The following is a 15,260-nucleotide window of genomic DNA, read 5'->3' as shown; positions in this document are numbered from 1 at the left end:
GCAACAGTGATAAGAGAGCCTGGATGGTAAGGGTCCTTGGCGATGGATGCCGTTTCCTTGTGGCAGCGTACTTTGTAGATATGCTCAAATTGTGGGGAGGGCTGTATCCATCATTTTGTAGGCTTTTCTGTTCTTGGGTACAGTATTGGTGTTTCCATACCAGGCCATGATGCAACCAGTTAGGATATGCTCCACTGTGCATCTATAGAAGTTTGTCAAAATCTTAGTCATGCCACATCTGTGCAAGTTTCTAAGAAAGCAGAGATGTTGTGCTGCCTTTGTGATGGCAATTACGCCTGGTCCAAGGATAGATCCTTTAATATGATGATGCCAAGAAATGTAAAGTTACTGACCCTCTCCACTATCAATCCCCTAATGTGGACTGGCGCATGGAGCTCAGTTATCTTCCTTGTGTTGTTAATAATCTGCGTTTTGGTTCAGCCTCTCCACTTTCAATCCCCTAATGTGGAGCTCAGTGATCTTCCTGGTGTTATTAATAATCAGCATATTGGTTCAGCCATTTGGTTTTACTGATATTGGATGGGAGGTGGTTTTTGTTATGGCACCTATCAACCAAACTTTCAATATCTTTTCTTTATACCATCTGTCCAGATTTCTATTGGAAATTAGTTAATGGCAATATCCCATCCTGTGGTTATGTAGGAAACCTGGGAGAGAACAGATCAAGCCAGCCCAAAGAAATGGATTATCAGAACATATAGTCAGACTAGATGAATGTGATGTCCAAGTGACCTTATGGTGGTTACTTAAAAGGATTAGGAAGGAAAGTGAGATTGTTATATTTAGATGAAAATGTTCAAGAATGCATTATCATGTTTTGATATGCTTTTAAAGATGCTTTCACTCTCACCTCAAAGCATTTCTGGCTTCTTCTGGAGTGGAACACCTCTGCCTCAGCATATCTGCTGCAGAAACCGCCATCATCCACTTGTTATCTCCAAAGCTGACTTATCCAACACATTTGTTCAGCTTTTTTCTTTATGGTGGCACACCTAGTAGAGCAGTTGTCTTACAGCTTCAATCCTAACTCCAGTGCTGTCTGGGTGGAGTTTGCAGGTTCTCCTTGTGGCTGAGTGGGGTTCCCCTCCCGCATCCCAAACACATGGGTTGGTGGGTTATTCGGTCACTGATTTGCCTCTTGTGTAGGTGAGTGCTAGAATCTGGAGGAGTTGGTGAGAAAGTGGGGAGAATGAAAAGAAATGAAATTAATGTAGGATTTTAGTATAAATGGACTTTTGGTGATTAGCAGGAATTCAGTGGGCTTGAGGGCCTGTTTCTGAGCTTATCTCACTGTCTCTCTGACTGTAACCAGCAGGATGGGAGCATTCCCTCCCTTTGGGTCAGCAAGGATATGAACAGTTTGGTACTTCCCACTACATTGGACCCTTGCCAATGTGCATGTTGCCCAAATCGGTCTACCAACGATGCAAAAGCCCCTGCCCTTTACTCAGTCCTTCCCACCTGGAGAATGGTGTTGTACTGTAAAGGATTTACCTTTGTGCTTGTCCAAGCTCTTCACCACCACTGTGGCCTTGAACATAACAGAACTGGCTGTGAGAGCTTTGATTACTCTGTGGGAATACAAGAAGGTGACGATGGGATGCAGTTCGACTGTGGGAACGTGGAACTTGGGTGAATACAGGGGTGGGACTTGTGAAGAGTGGTGACAAGTGGTGATTGGTGCTGGTTCGGTGGTTTGAGATGGTGCTGTGTGTTGGCCTGCTTACTGCAGCATTTCACATCAGTGGTAAAGGTGTAAAAGTAGGGCGGTCAGGGAGCTTGAGGGTAGTTCTTCGAGGCCTCACTGACGGGCTGCTCGTGAACAGCATCGGGTGGGAGATGTGCTGCCGTGAGAGGGGCCCATGCATACCCGCAATGGGCTGAGCACACAGCCCCAGGGGACACTGTACTGCTAGTTGATGAGAAAGTAGGGTGAATGAAAAGAAATGAGATTAATGTAGGATTTTAGTATAAATGGATGTTTGGTGATTAGCAGAAATTCAGTGGGTTTAAGGGCCTGTTTCTGAGCTTATCTCACTGTCTCTATGACTGTAACCAGCAGGATGATGGGGTGGGAGCTTAACCTCCCCTTTGGGGCAGACTGTACTGCTGTATCCTATGCTAACTGCATATGAGGGCTAGATCTGTGGCATTCAAGTCTGGCAACCTAGGTCTGTTCAAGAAAAGCAGGTATGACTTGCAAAGGGCTATTTCAAGAGCTGAGGAACAATTCCGAGCGAGGTTGGGGGTGAAATCAGATGGGACGTCAACTCCGGCGGCACTTGCAGTCCATTACTTCCTGCAAAGTAAAACCCAACATATCATGAATGGCAGTGACGCTTCGCTCCCAGACAAGCTCAACACCTTTTATGCTCACTTTGAAAGGGAAAATAGAACTACAGCTGTGAGGATTGCTGCAGCACCCAGTGACCCTGTGATGTTTGTCTCGGAGGCCGAAGTCAGGCTGTCTTTCAAGAGGGTGAACTCTCGCAAGGCAGTAGGCCCAGACAGAGTTCCTGGTAAGACTCTGGAAATTGGTGGGGGTGTTCTTTAGGTTTCATTAGGTACATTCAATGTCAGAGAAATGTATACAATATACGTTCTGAAAGTCAAAGACACGTTCAATCACTCATTGCTACAGTTGGTAAATTGTGTTAAATTATCACCGCGAACAGTGGAGGGGCAAGCGGTGGCAAGCTAAGATGGTGTGTTGCAGAATAATTGAAAGTGGAGTTCTGATGCCCGTACAGCTGGCCTGGCAGCAAGGTTGGATCACTCTGGGCATTGAAGGGCGAAGTCAGGACCCGGGCAGAGAAGTTTCGGTGCTTGTTCAACTGGCCTGGGGTGTGAGGCTGGATCGCTGTGGGTGCTGAGCTGATTTGAAGAGCTTGAGAGCGGCTTCAGGCTGGGCGACAAAACCTGTGTCTGGAGCGAGTCACTGGGTGACGTGGTCTAGGCCTGGAGCCTTTTGCTGCATCTGGGTCCTAATGAGGGGTACAATTCGCTGTTCAGACAATTTAAACACCGGCCCAGAACGGAGTCGAGAGCTGATTACACTCACTCTCCACAATCTTCACCCCCCAATCCTTTGTTGGGTCAATTTGAATGCTGGTCCAGATAGACTGAAAAGACAGGGTGTTGGGATTTGAGGCGAGAGTTGTTTTCACTCATTCTATGGTCATCTCCGTGGCACTGAGGCTATGAAGACAGCCCTGGCTGCTGTGTCCGTGCCCGCTAATATGATGAACTGATGGGTGAGGCTTGAGCCTCCTCTGGGCTGCTCTGAGGACTCAATTTTGGTTTAAAATGTGGTTGTTCACTTCAACTGTTTGCATGATTGGTATCTCTTTTCGTTCTCTTGTGCATCAAATGTTGAACTTCTTATTTTTATTATTTTTTTCCCTTTAATTGGGTTCTTTTGGTTTTCTTGCTTTGTGGCTACCTGGGTGCAAACAAGTCAAGGTTGAATCTTGAATTGAATTGACCTTCTTAGGCCTCCTTACAAAGGCCCGTCCTGCGTTTTGGAACGAGAATACTTTTTATTATAGATAGGAGGGGTAAACCAGAATGTATTTCTGTCGATCGCCTTAAACCGGCTAAGCAAGATTTGGAGGATGCCACTGCCGTGCCCCTGGCGTTATGACATGACCATATGTGTGTCAACACACCTCCGGACAAACCAGAGGCGCCTGCTGGTACTCCATCCATCCATGGAACATAGGACTTGAGCCAGGCAGCTCGTCTCAATGCAGGTTTTGAAGAATTCGGGAGGGGCCTGTCTAGGATAATGTAATGCGTGTGAGCATAAGCTTTATTCACAACCACAGACACGGAGTTGGCGGGGGGGGGGGGTCACTTTTAAGAGGTTGGTCTGACGTGATGGCGTAATCACGTTAAGTTTTTTACTGCACTTTATGTTCTGTGTTTGGTTGACGATAAAGGAGTTGTTATGGTTCCCTTAAACTTAAAATGTCTCTGTCGTTTTACTTACGAAAAGCTACAGCCCCATCACTGAGCTGTTCCCATAACCTATGAACTCACTTTCAAAGACTCTTATATTTATTGCTAGTCTATTTATTGTTTCCATTATTTTTCCCTTTCACATTTGCAGTCGGTTCTTTGCACTTTGGTTGTTTGTCCGTCCTATTGAGTGTGGTTTCTCATTGATTATGTTAATTTTCTTTGGATTTACTGAGTATATCCGCAAGAATACAGATCTCGGGGTTCTGTACGGTGACATATATTCTCTTTGATGATACATTTTCTTTGAACTTTGAGGTTTAATCCTGACCTTGGGTCCAGTCGGTATAGAGTTCTCTGGATGAGGTGGGACTGAAAAATTCACTGCATAGTTCCACTTTTAATATCCCTGGCAGCAGTGTGAGCAGCCTCAGTCTTCATCGTAGAAACGAATTGCCAATAGCATGCCTGGCGTAGATAACTCACAAATCGTACTCTCCTCTTTATTCTTTTGCACTATTTATTTATTTATTGTTGCAACTTGTAATTGTTGTCTTGCACTGTACTACTGCTGCAAGACAACGCATTTCTCGACATATGATCAAATTCTGATCCACTCCCTTACGAACGTTTGTTCATTTATCACAGAAATATTAGTAATAAGTGAAGGCCGGATAGAAATATTAAAATTACATGCCAGGGGCAAGGTCGCAACTTGAGTCGGATGTTGACCGTGTACAACATCCGCTGGTGCCCAAGTTCATTGGCAAGCCGGCGTGGGAAGGCGGGGTATTGAAAATTCGGACATGTCAACTAACCAATAGAGACAACTGTTTGGGGGTGGAAAGTTGTTGCTAGGTGATTAGAAGTCATGTCGGCTCCTCTGGAATACAGTACACCCATCTGTCAGATCTGACCAAATTCAAACCTGGGCACTTTGGTCTGTTCCTGTGCACAGTCTTTCGGGACAATTTCTCTTTCGTCTCCCACACAGGGAGGAAAGGAAGTGAGTTCACTGGGCCGGGAGCAGCGAGACCCGAGGAAAGTGAATGCAAAGCTGGGAGGAGGAGGAGGAGGACGCTGCCTATAACGCTGATTGGACCACGGGACTATCCAGAGACCGTACTTCCTCGTTAGCTGCCCTGATTTGTCCTACCCGGTCAGCTTTCCCAGGCAGCAGGAGCCGAGAGTTTCAGTAAGTATCAGACTGGTTTTAAAAGATTTTCAGCATCTGCTGTCATTCAGTGACGTTCCCATGTTATTGCAAACAAAACCAGTTTGCTGAGGAACTTCTGAAGGGGGTTAAGGGTTAACCAGTTTATTCCGCGTCAGCGGCTTGTTTTCCTGCATGATATTAGGGAAAACAGTCGAGTTTTTATATAGACGCTGACTGATAATAGCTTCTTGTATCTTGGTTTGTTTTTAATTAAATTTGCAGTTTCTGAATGCTAGTCTCCTTGATTACAAGTCGAATAAAATAACTACCTCAATCCCTTTATAATATGTGCTCAATTCTTAATGTAAATATGATTGCACAAATCATTGACATGTTGCGAAAAGTGCTGTTTTGCTGCAGCGGTACAGTGCAATGTTTTTAAAATACTACATGTTACAATAAATAATACAAAATAACAAATGGTACAAAAGTGAGGGTCCATTCAGAAATCTGATGGTGGAGGGGATGAAACGGTTCCTAAAACCCTTTTACTTCCCTACGTCAATATTCGAAATCAATCCAAGTTCTTTATTTTTTCTATTGAAAACTACAAAAGTTCAACTTCTGTAGCAGAAAAGTAGAGTTAGTGTTTATTTACTTTTTTTATAGTTAACAAATTTTGTCTTTCTCTGAAGAGAAGGGATTATTGATGCCCGTTGCCTCCCGCATCCCAAAGACGGGCAGGCTGATGGGGTAATTATCCAACTTGTCCCAAAAATGAACGTGGGTGGTAGAATTTGGCGGAGTTCACGGGGATGTGGGGAGAATAAAAATGAATTTGTGTAATTGGGTTTTGAGCTCGGCTTTGCGGGTCTATTTATGGCTCTATCGCGCAGGGATGTCTTTATGTCTCCACCTGCCTATGGGTGGGGCTGAGGCGTTATCCCGCACTTTTGTCGGTCGTCTCTACGCACTTGCTCCTGGAGCAGATCAGTTGTCGAATGAGTCACCACCTCGTTGCATTTGTGAAGATTGCAAAGGACAAAGCAATTAGAGCCAGGGCCTGGCGACCGTGGTCCATGAGGGTGGTTGCTCGTTTCGAGGGTAAAATCAGGAGGTGTGGGTCTGGACTTCACAATAAAAGTGACCGAGTTCTAGTTTCGGGTGCGCACGAAGTTTGATAGGAGTTATACAAAATTCAGCCCAACCCATTTGTGCCGACCCAGGGACAGGCATCAGGGAGCTCGAATGCACGCTGCACGCTGAAATCTTTTTATAAAAACCAAAAGCACGTATGTTGGAAATACAGAGCAACAGACTCAAAATGCTGGAGAAACTCAGCAGGTCTGGCAGCATCTATGGAGAGGAATAAACAGTCAACGTTTTGGGCCGAGACCTTTTGTCAGTTTTTTTAAATTCATTGAGGTACAGTGTGAATAGGCCCCTCTGACCCTTGGAGCCACACCGCCCGGCAATCCCCGATTCAACCCCCGCGGGAAATGAACCCAGCTCGCTGGTACTAGAAAGCTTTGTGCAAACCACTACCTTACCTTTCATGCCAGGCGGAAGCTGAAGTGAATATTATATCGACTCGATCTGATTTCATTAAACAGTAATACTATGCTGTATAATGTGCTTAAAATATAAGAAAAAAAGGTGGTGTTCCTACCATTTCATTCGCTTATTTAAAGAGTGATTTAAAGAAAATGAGCCAAAGGTTAAGCAACCCACGAATTTCAAAAATGATTTGTGAAATTTCTTTATAAAATGAGCCGAGTTATTACGGGATGATGTCACTGATCCGTGTCCCACTGGAGCTCGAATGACACTACAATACTTCTCCCTTCAGAACCAAACTGCAAACAATACTTGCTTTGAATTTCTTTCTTTTCGTATTGTTTTCTAAAGGTTGAATTTATTATTGCAAGGGTATTGAGCTGTGGGTGTTGGTGCTGTTCAGTGTGATCAGATGAAAGGTTCAGTAATGTGTCTAGCACGTTATCTGATGAAGGCAAGAAATGGTAACACCAAGTCTACTGTCCGGAAACAAAGCAGTGTTCAGGTGACCGTTCGCCATTCTTCTGTAAGAAGAAAAAGAAGTTTCCTCTCACTTCCCTGCTATCACCTTACTTGTATTTAGTTTCACATTTTAGTTGAGTTTTTTTAAAGTGTCTTAAATACTTGAATGAAGAGCCAATGAATTGGCTCTTCATTCAGCCCTAGAAGATCTAGACACCAAAGATGCAGACATCAGGAGGCTCTTTATCGACTACATTCAATACCATCATCCCCTCAAAATAAGCTTCAAGACCGTGGCCTCAATACCCCCTTGTGCAATCAGATCTTCGATTTCCTCACTTGCAGACCCCTGGTATAGAAACACCAGAAAATCCTACAAAAGGTAGTGGATATGGCCCAGTCCATCATGAGTAAAGCACTTGTCACCCATCTACTCAAAACCATTTCACTTCCCTACGTCAATAGACTAAATTAATCCAAGTTCTTTATTTTCTCAATTGAAAATAGCAAAGGTTCAACTTCTCCAGCAGAAACATAGAGTTAGTGTTTATCTGCTCAGGGTTGTCACAGGAAAGCAGCATCCATCATCAGGGACCCCCACTACCCAGGTCATACTCTCTTTTTGCTGCTGCCACCAGGAAGAAGTTTCAAGAGCTTCAGGACACACACCACCAGCTTCAGGAATAGTTATTACACCTCAACTCTTGAGCCAGTGGGGATAACTTCATTCATCTTCACTTGTCCCATCACTGAACTGTTCTGACAACCTATGGACTCATTTTCAGGCACTCTTCACCTCATGTTCTCAATATTTATTGTTTAGTTATTTATTATATTTTCTCTTTTGTATTCGCACAACTTGGTGTCTTCTACATGTTGGTTGGTTGTCTGCCGTGTTGGGTGTGGTCTTTCTTTGATTCTATTATGGTTCTTGGATTGACTGAATATACCTGCAAGAAAATGAATCTCAGGGTTGTATGTGGTGACATATATGTACTTTGATAATAAATTTACTTTGAAATACTTCTGAAATTCTTGTGTATTTCAGCTACCTGTGACCTTATGCAACCTCCATTGCTCCTTAAGTTCATTGGCTAGTTGGTATGGGAGGGTAGGATTTTGAAAAGATGGACATGTTAAGCAACCAATAGAGGCATGATTTGAAGGAGGGAAGTTTTATTTTATTTAGAAGCACAGCCCTTGAATCACAATGCCCAGCAACCCCTGACAATCCCAATTTAACCCTAACCCAAACATGGGACAACTTACAATGACCAATTAACCTCCCTGATATGTCTAGATTGTGAGAGGAAGCCTGGGAACCCGAGGAAAACTGCATTCCATGGAGAGGATTAATAAATTCCTTACAGAGGACACTGGGATTGAACTGCGCCTCGAGCTGTAATAACATGGCAGTAACTGCTATGCTACCGTGATGCAGAAAGTTGTTGCTGGGTGATCAGAATGGTGACTGGGAATGGGTCCTGATGCCTGTCCATTCTACGGGGAGCAAACCTTGACAGCAGACAAAGCTGGGGCTGGGATTCTACAGGGAGCAAACCTTGACAGCAGTCAAAGCTGGGGCTGGGAGAAGGAGTAGGAGTAAGGTGACTGTCCATCTCCCTTCACATATGCTGCCTGATTTGCTGAGTTTCTCAGGCGGGGGTATGAATACAGTTTTTTTCCTCTGGGGCTAGGAAATCAGAACTAAAGGACACAGGAGCAGATCAGTTGTCAAGTGAGTCACCACCTTGTTACTAAGCTGCATTTGTGAAAATTACAACTGACCAACAAATCAGAGCCTAATCCTGGTCAATGATGCTGGTTGCCCATTTAGAGGGTAAGATCAGGAGGTGCAATGAGTAGACTGGATTGTGGTGGCTATATGGACTGAACTACCAGAGGAAGGGGTTCTGGCAGGTACATTAACATCATTTAAAGGGTACTTGGACAGGAAATCTGCTAGGAAGGGTTTAGAGCATGCTTTCTCAACCAGAGTTCTGCAGAGAGATCGCTAGGTGTTCCATGAGAGGTCGTGATTTAAAAAGAATATTGTTTTTTGAACTTCACACGATGCCAGCAGTCACAGTGGTGGGTAGTGACCGAGCAGCCCAGTTAGAAATGTCAGCCCAGTACGGCAGTTAGAAATCTCAGCTCAGTACGGCAGTTAGTAATCTTGTCCCAGTGCGGCAGTTAGTAATCTCAGCCCAGTACGGCGGTTAGTAATCTCGGCTCAGGGCGGCAGTTAGTAATCGCGGCTCAGGGCGGCAGTTAGTAATCTCGGCTCAGGACGGCAGTTAGTAATCTCGGCTCAGGGCGGCAGTTATTAATCTCGGCTCAGGGCGGCAGTTAGTAATCTCGGCTCAGGACGGCAGTTAGTAATCGCGGCTCAGGGCGGCAGTTAGTAATCTCGGCTCAGGGCGGCAGTTAGTAATCTCGGCTCAGGACGGCAGTTAGTAATCTCGGCTCAGGGCGGCAGTTAGTAATCTCTGCTCAGGGCGGCAGTTAGTAATCTCTGCTCAGTGCGGCAATGCACAATTGGACTGTGTTTATTTGGTTGAATCCATTCTCATTTTTTGACGCAAGGTAGAGGAGGCCATTAGCGCTGTATTGCATGGAGGGGAGGTCTATAGGTTGATAATTGGTGAGCGCTGTATTGCACACGGGAGGACTGTAGGTTGATAATTGGTGAGCGCTGTATTGCACACGGGAGGTCTATAGGTTGATAATTGGTGAGCGCTGTATTGCACACGGGAGGACTGTAGGCTGATAATTGGTGAGCGCTGTATTGCACACGGGAGGTCTATAGGTTGATAATTGGTGAGCGCTGTATTGCACGCAGGGGAGAATGGTAGGCTGATATTTGGTGAGCGCTGTATTGCACACGGGAGGACTGTAGGCTGATAATTGGTGAGCGCTGTATTGCACACGGGAGGACTGTAGGCTGATAATTGGTGAGCGCTGTATTGCACACGGGAGGACTGTAGGTTGATATTTGGTGAGCGCTGTATTGCACACGGGAGGACTGTAGGCTGATATTTGGTGAGCGCTGTATTGCACGCAGGGGTGAACTGTAGGTTGATAATTGGTGAGCGCTGTATTGCACACGGGTGAACTGTAGGTTGATATTTGGTGAGCGCTGTATTGCACGCAGGGGTGAACTGTAGGTTGATATTTGGTGAGCGCTGTATTGCACACGGGAGGACTGTAGGCTGATATTTGGTGAGCGCTGTATTGCACGCAGGGGTGAACTGTAGGTTGATAATTGGTGAGCGCTGTATTGCACACGGGAGGACTGTAGGTTGATAATTGGTGAGCGCTGTATTGCACGCAGGGGAGAATGGTAGGTTGATAATTGGTGAGCGCTGTATTGCACGCAGGGGTGAACTGTAGGTTGATAATTGGTGAGCGCTGTATTGCACACGGGAGGACTGTAGGCTGATATTTGGTGAGCGCTGTATTGCACGCAGGGGAGAATGGTAGGTTGATAATTGGTGAGCGCTGTATTGCACGCAGGGGTGAACTGTAGGTTGATAATTGGTGAGCGCTGTATTGCACGCAGGGGAGAATGGTAGGTTGATAATTGGTGAGCGCTGTATTGCACGCAGGGGTGAACTGTAGGCTGATAATTGGTGAGCGCTGTATTGCACGCAGGGGTGAACTGTAGGTTGATAATTGGTGAGCGCTGTATTGCACGCAGGGGTGAACTGTAGGTTGATAATTGGTGAGAGCTGTATTGCACACGGGAGGACTGTAGGTTGATATTTGGTGAGCGCTGTATTGCACGCAGGGGTGAACTGTAGGTTGATATTTGGTGAGCGCTGTATTGCACACGGGAGGACTGTAGGCTGATATTTGGTGAGCGCTGTATTGCACGCAGGGGTGAACTGTAGGTTGATAATTGGTGAGCGCTGTATTGCACACGGGAGGACTGTAGGTTGATAATTGGTGAGCGCTGTATTGCACGCAGGGGAGAATGGTAGGTTGATAATTGGTGAGCGCTGTATTGCACGCAGGGGTGAACTGTAGGTTGATAATTGGTGAGCGCTGTATTGCACACGGGAGGACTGTAGGCTGATATTTGGTGAGCGCTGTATTGCACGCAGGGGAGAATGGTAGGTTGATAATTGGTGAGCGCTGTATTGCACGCAGGGGTGAACTGTAGGTTGATAATTGGTGAGCGCTGTATTGCACGCAGGGGTGAACTGTAGGTTGATAATTGGTGAGCGCTGTATTGCACACAGGAGGACTGTAGGTTGATAATTGGTGAGCGCTGTATTGCACGCAGGGGAGAATGGTAGGTTGATATTTGGTGAGCGCTGTATTGCACACGGGAGGTGTATAGGTTGATAATTGGTGAGCGCTGTATTGCACACGGGAGGACTGTAGGCTGATAATTGGTGAGCGCTGTATTGCACACGGGAGGACTGTAGGCTGATAATTGGTGAGCGCTGTATTGCACACGGGAGGACTGTAGGCTGATATTTGGTGAGCGCTGTATTGCACGCAGGGGTGAACTGTAGGTTGATAATTGGTGAGCGCTGTATTGCACGCAGGGGTGAACTGTAGGTTGATAATTGGTGAGCGCTGTATTGCACACGGGTGAACTGTAGGTTGATATTTGGTGAGCGCTGTATTGCACGCAGGGGTGAACTGTAGGTTGATATTTGGTGAGCGCTGTATTGCACGCGGGAGGACTGTAGGCTGATAATTGGTGAGCGCTGTATTGCACGCAGGGGTGAACTGTAGGTTGATAATTGGTGAGCGCTGTATTGCACACGGGAGGACTGTAGGCTGATATTTGGTGAGCGCTGTATTGCACACGGGAGGACTGTAGGTTGATAATTGGTGAGCGCTGTATTGCACGCAGGGGTGAACTGTAGGTTGATAATTGGTGAGCGCTGTATTGCACACGGAAGGACTGTAGGCTGATATTTGGTGAGCGCTGTATTGCACACGGGAGGACTGTAGGTTGATAATTGGTGAGCGCTGTATTGCACGCAGGGGTGAACTGTAGGTTGATAATTGGTGAGCGCTGTATTGCACGCAGGGGTGAACTGTAGGTTGATAATTGGTGAGCGCTGTATTGCACACGGGAGGACTGTAGGCTGATATTTGGTGAGCGCTGTATTGCACGCAGGGGAGAATGGTAGGTTGATAATTGGTGAGCGCTGTATTGCACGCAGGGGTGAACTGTAGGTTGATAATTGGTGAGCGCTGTATTGCACGCAGGGGTGAACTGTAGGTTGATAATTGGTGAGCGCTGTATTGCACACGGGTGAACTGTAGGTTGATATTTGGTGAGCGCTGTATTGCACACAGGGGTGAACTGTAGGTTGATATTTGGTGAGCGCTGTATTGCACACGGGAGAATGGTAGGCTGATAATTGGTGAGCGCTGTATTGCACACGGGAGGACTGTAGGCTGATAATTGGTGAGCGCTGTATTGCACACGGGAGGACTGTAGGCTGATATTTGGTGAGCGCTGTATTGCACACGGGGGTGAACTGTAGGTTGATAATTGGTGAGCGCTGTATTGCACGCAGGGGTGAACTGTAGGTTGATATTTGGTGAGCGCTGTATTGCACACGGGAGGACTGTAGGCTGATATTTGGTGAGCGCTGTATTGCACACGGGGGTGAACTGTAGGTTGATAATTGGTGAGCGCTGTATTGCACGCGGGGGTGAACTGTAGGTTGATATTTGGTGAGCGCTGTATTGCACACGGGAGGTCTATAGGTTGATATTTGGTGAGCGCTGTATTGCACGCAGGGGTGAACTGTAGGTTGATATTTGGTGAGCGCTGTATTGCACGCAGGGGTGAACTGTAGGTTGATATTTGGTGAGCGCTGTATTGCACACGGGAGGACTGTAGGCTGATAATTGGTGAGCGCTGTATTGCACGCAGGGGTGAACTGTAGGTTGATAATTGGTGAGTGCTGTATTGCACACGGGAGGACTGTAGGTTGATATTTGGTGAGCGCTGTATTGCACACGGGAGGACTGTAGGCTGATAATTGGTGAGCGCTGTATTGCACACGGGAGAATGGTAGGTTGATAATTGGTGAGCGCTGTATTGCACGCAGGGGAGAATGGTAGGTTGATATTTGGTGAGCGCTGTATTGCACACGGGAGGTCTATAGGTTGATAATTGGTGAGCGCTGTAGTTGCACGCAGGGGTGAACTGTAGGCTGATAATTGGTGAGTGCTGTATTGCACACGGGAGGACTGTAGGCTGATAATTGGTGAGCGCTGTATTGCACACGGGAGGTCTATAGGTTGATAATTGGTGAGCGCTGTATTGCACGCAGGGGTGAACTGTAGGTTGATAATTGGTGAGCGCTGTATTGCACACGGGAGGACTGTAGGTTGATAATTGGTGAGCGCTGTATTGCACACGGGAGGACTGTAGGCTGATATTTGGTGAGCGCTGTATTGCACACGGGAGGACTGTAGGTTGATATTTGGTGAGCGCTGTATTGCACACGGGAGGACTGTAGGTTGATATTTGGTGAGTGCTGTATTGCACGCAGGGGTGAACTGTAGGTTGATAATTGGTGAGCGCTGTATTGCACACGGGAGGACTGTAGGTTGATAATTGGTGAGCGCTGTATTGCACACGGGAGGACTGTAGGCTGATATTTGGTGAGCGCTGTATTGCACGCAGGGGTGAACTGTAGGTTGATAATTGGTGAGCGCTGTATTGCACGCAGGGGAGAATGGTAGGCTGATATTTGGTGAGCGCTGTATTGCACACGGGAGGACTGTAGGCTGATAATTGGTGAGCGCTGTATTGCACACGGGAGGACTGTAGGCTGATATTTGGTGAGCGCTGTATTGCACGCAGGGGTGAACCGTAGGTTGATAATTGGTGAGCGCTGTATTGCACACGGGAGGTCTCTAGGTTGATAATTGGTGAGCGCTGTATTGCACACGGGAGGTCTATAGGTTGATAATTGGTGAGCGCTGTATTGCACACGGGAGGACTGTAGGTTGATAATTGGTGAGCGCTGTATTGCACACGGGAGGACTGTAGGCTGATAATTGGTGAGCGCTGTATTGCACACGGGAGGTCTATAGGTTGATAATTGGTGAGCGCTGTATTGCACGCAGGGGTGAACTGTAGGCTGATAATTGGTGAGCGCTGTATTGCACACGGGAGGACTGTAGGTTGATATTTGGTGAGCGCTGTATTGCACACGGGAGGACTGTAGGTTGATATTTGGTGAGCGCTGTATTGCACACGGGAGGACTGTAGGTTGATATTTGGTGAGCGCTGTATTGCACGCAGGGGTGAACTGTAGGTTGATATTTGGTGAGCGCTGTATTGCACGCAGGGGTGAACTGTAGGCTGATAATTGGTGAGCGCTGTATTGCACACGGGAGGACTGTAGGTTGATATTTGGTGAGCGCTGTATTGCACACGGGAGGACTGTAGGTTGATATTTGGTGAGCGCTGTATTGCACGCAGGGGTGAACTGTAGGTTGATATTTGGTGAGCGCTGTATTGCACGCAGGGGTGAACTGTAGGCTGATAATTGGTGAGCGCTGTATTGCACGCAGGGGTGAACTGTAGGTTGATATTTGGTGAGCGCTGTATTGCACACGGGAGGACTGTAGGTTGATATTTGGTGAGCGCTGTATTGCACGCAGGGGAGAATGGTAGGCTGATGGTGAGCATGAAGTGCGTTTTCTTTGCATTGAATGGGCCTGCTCAATAGGCTGCGATGTCAGCCTCTCCCTCTCAAATTACCTCCCCCAACTTCCCCTTGCGTGCCACAGACTGACTTATGGGAGCAAACAAACCCTACTGGTGCAATAAAAAATTGGAGGGAAATTTTCATTCTAAAGCTGGTCCAGATTTTTGAAGAGGAGATGTGAGATGGAAGAGGAGAATTCTAGGCCTAGGCCTATGGACAATTCTGATAAGGTTATTGATGAAGAATTACAACCTTCTGAGTCAACAATGGACAGAAAAAAGTACGTTTCATTTTTACAGAAGTATTAAAGTTTATTTATACAACAAATACACTTCTGTCTACAAAACAGTCAATTCCTTGGGGAGGCCTACCGCTCTCGGAAATACCCCACTTTACCCATTGTG

The 15,260-nt window shown here is 46.5% G+C and overlaps 1 protein-coding gene across 1 annotated transcript in view; it reads left to right on the top strand.

Moving 5' to 3' along the window:
- Nucleotides 1-4,833: 4,833 nt before the first annotated feature.
- Nucleotides 4,834-15,260, top strand: part of parp3 (poly (ADP-ribose) polymerase family, member 3) — a 42,424-nt gene continuing 31,997 nt past the window's right edge. Inside the window, exon 1 of the mRNA XM_072280716.1 lies at nt 4,834-5,176. The gene's annotated coding sequence lies outside the window, so the exon portion shown is untranslated. The remainder of the gene's footprint in view (nt 5,177-15,260) is intronic.

The sequence above is a fragment of the Mobula birostris genome, chromosome 16 (assembly GCF_030028105.1).
Source record: "Mobula birostris isolate sMobBir1 chromosome 16, sMobBir1.hap1, whole genome shotgun sequence".
Taxonomy (NCBI): Eukaryota; Metazoa; Chordata; class Chondrichthyes; order Myliobatiformes; family Myliobatidae; genus Mobula; species Mobula birostris.
This window is presented reverse-complemented; position numbering and strand designations above follow the sequence as displayed.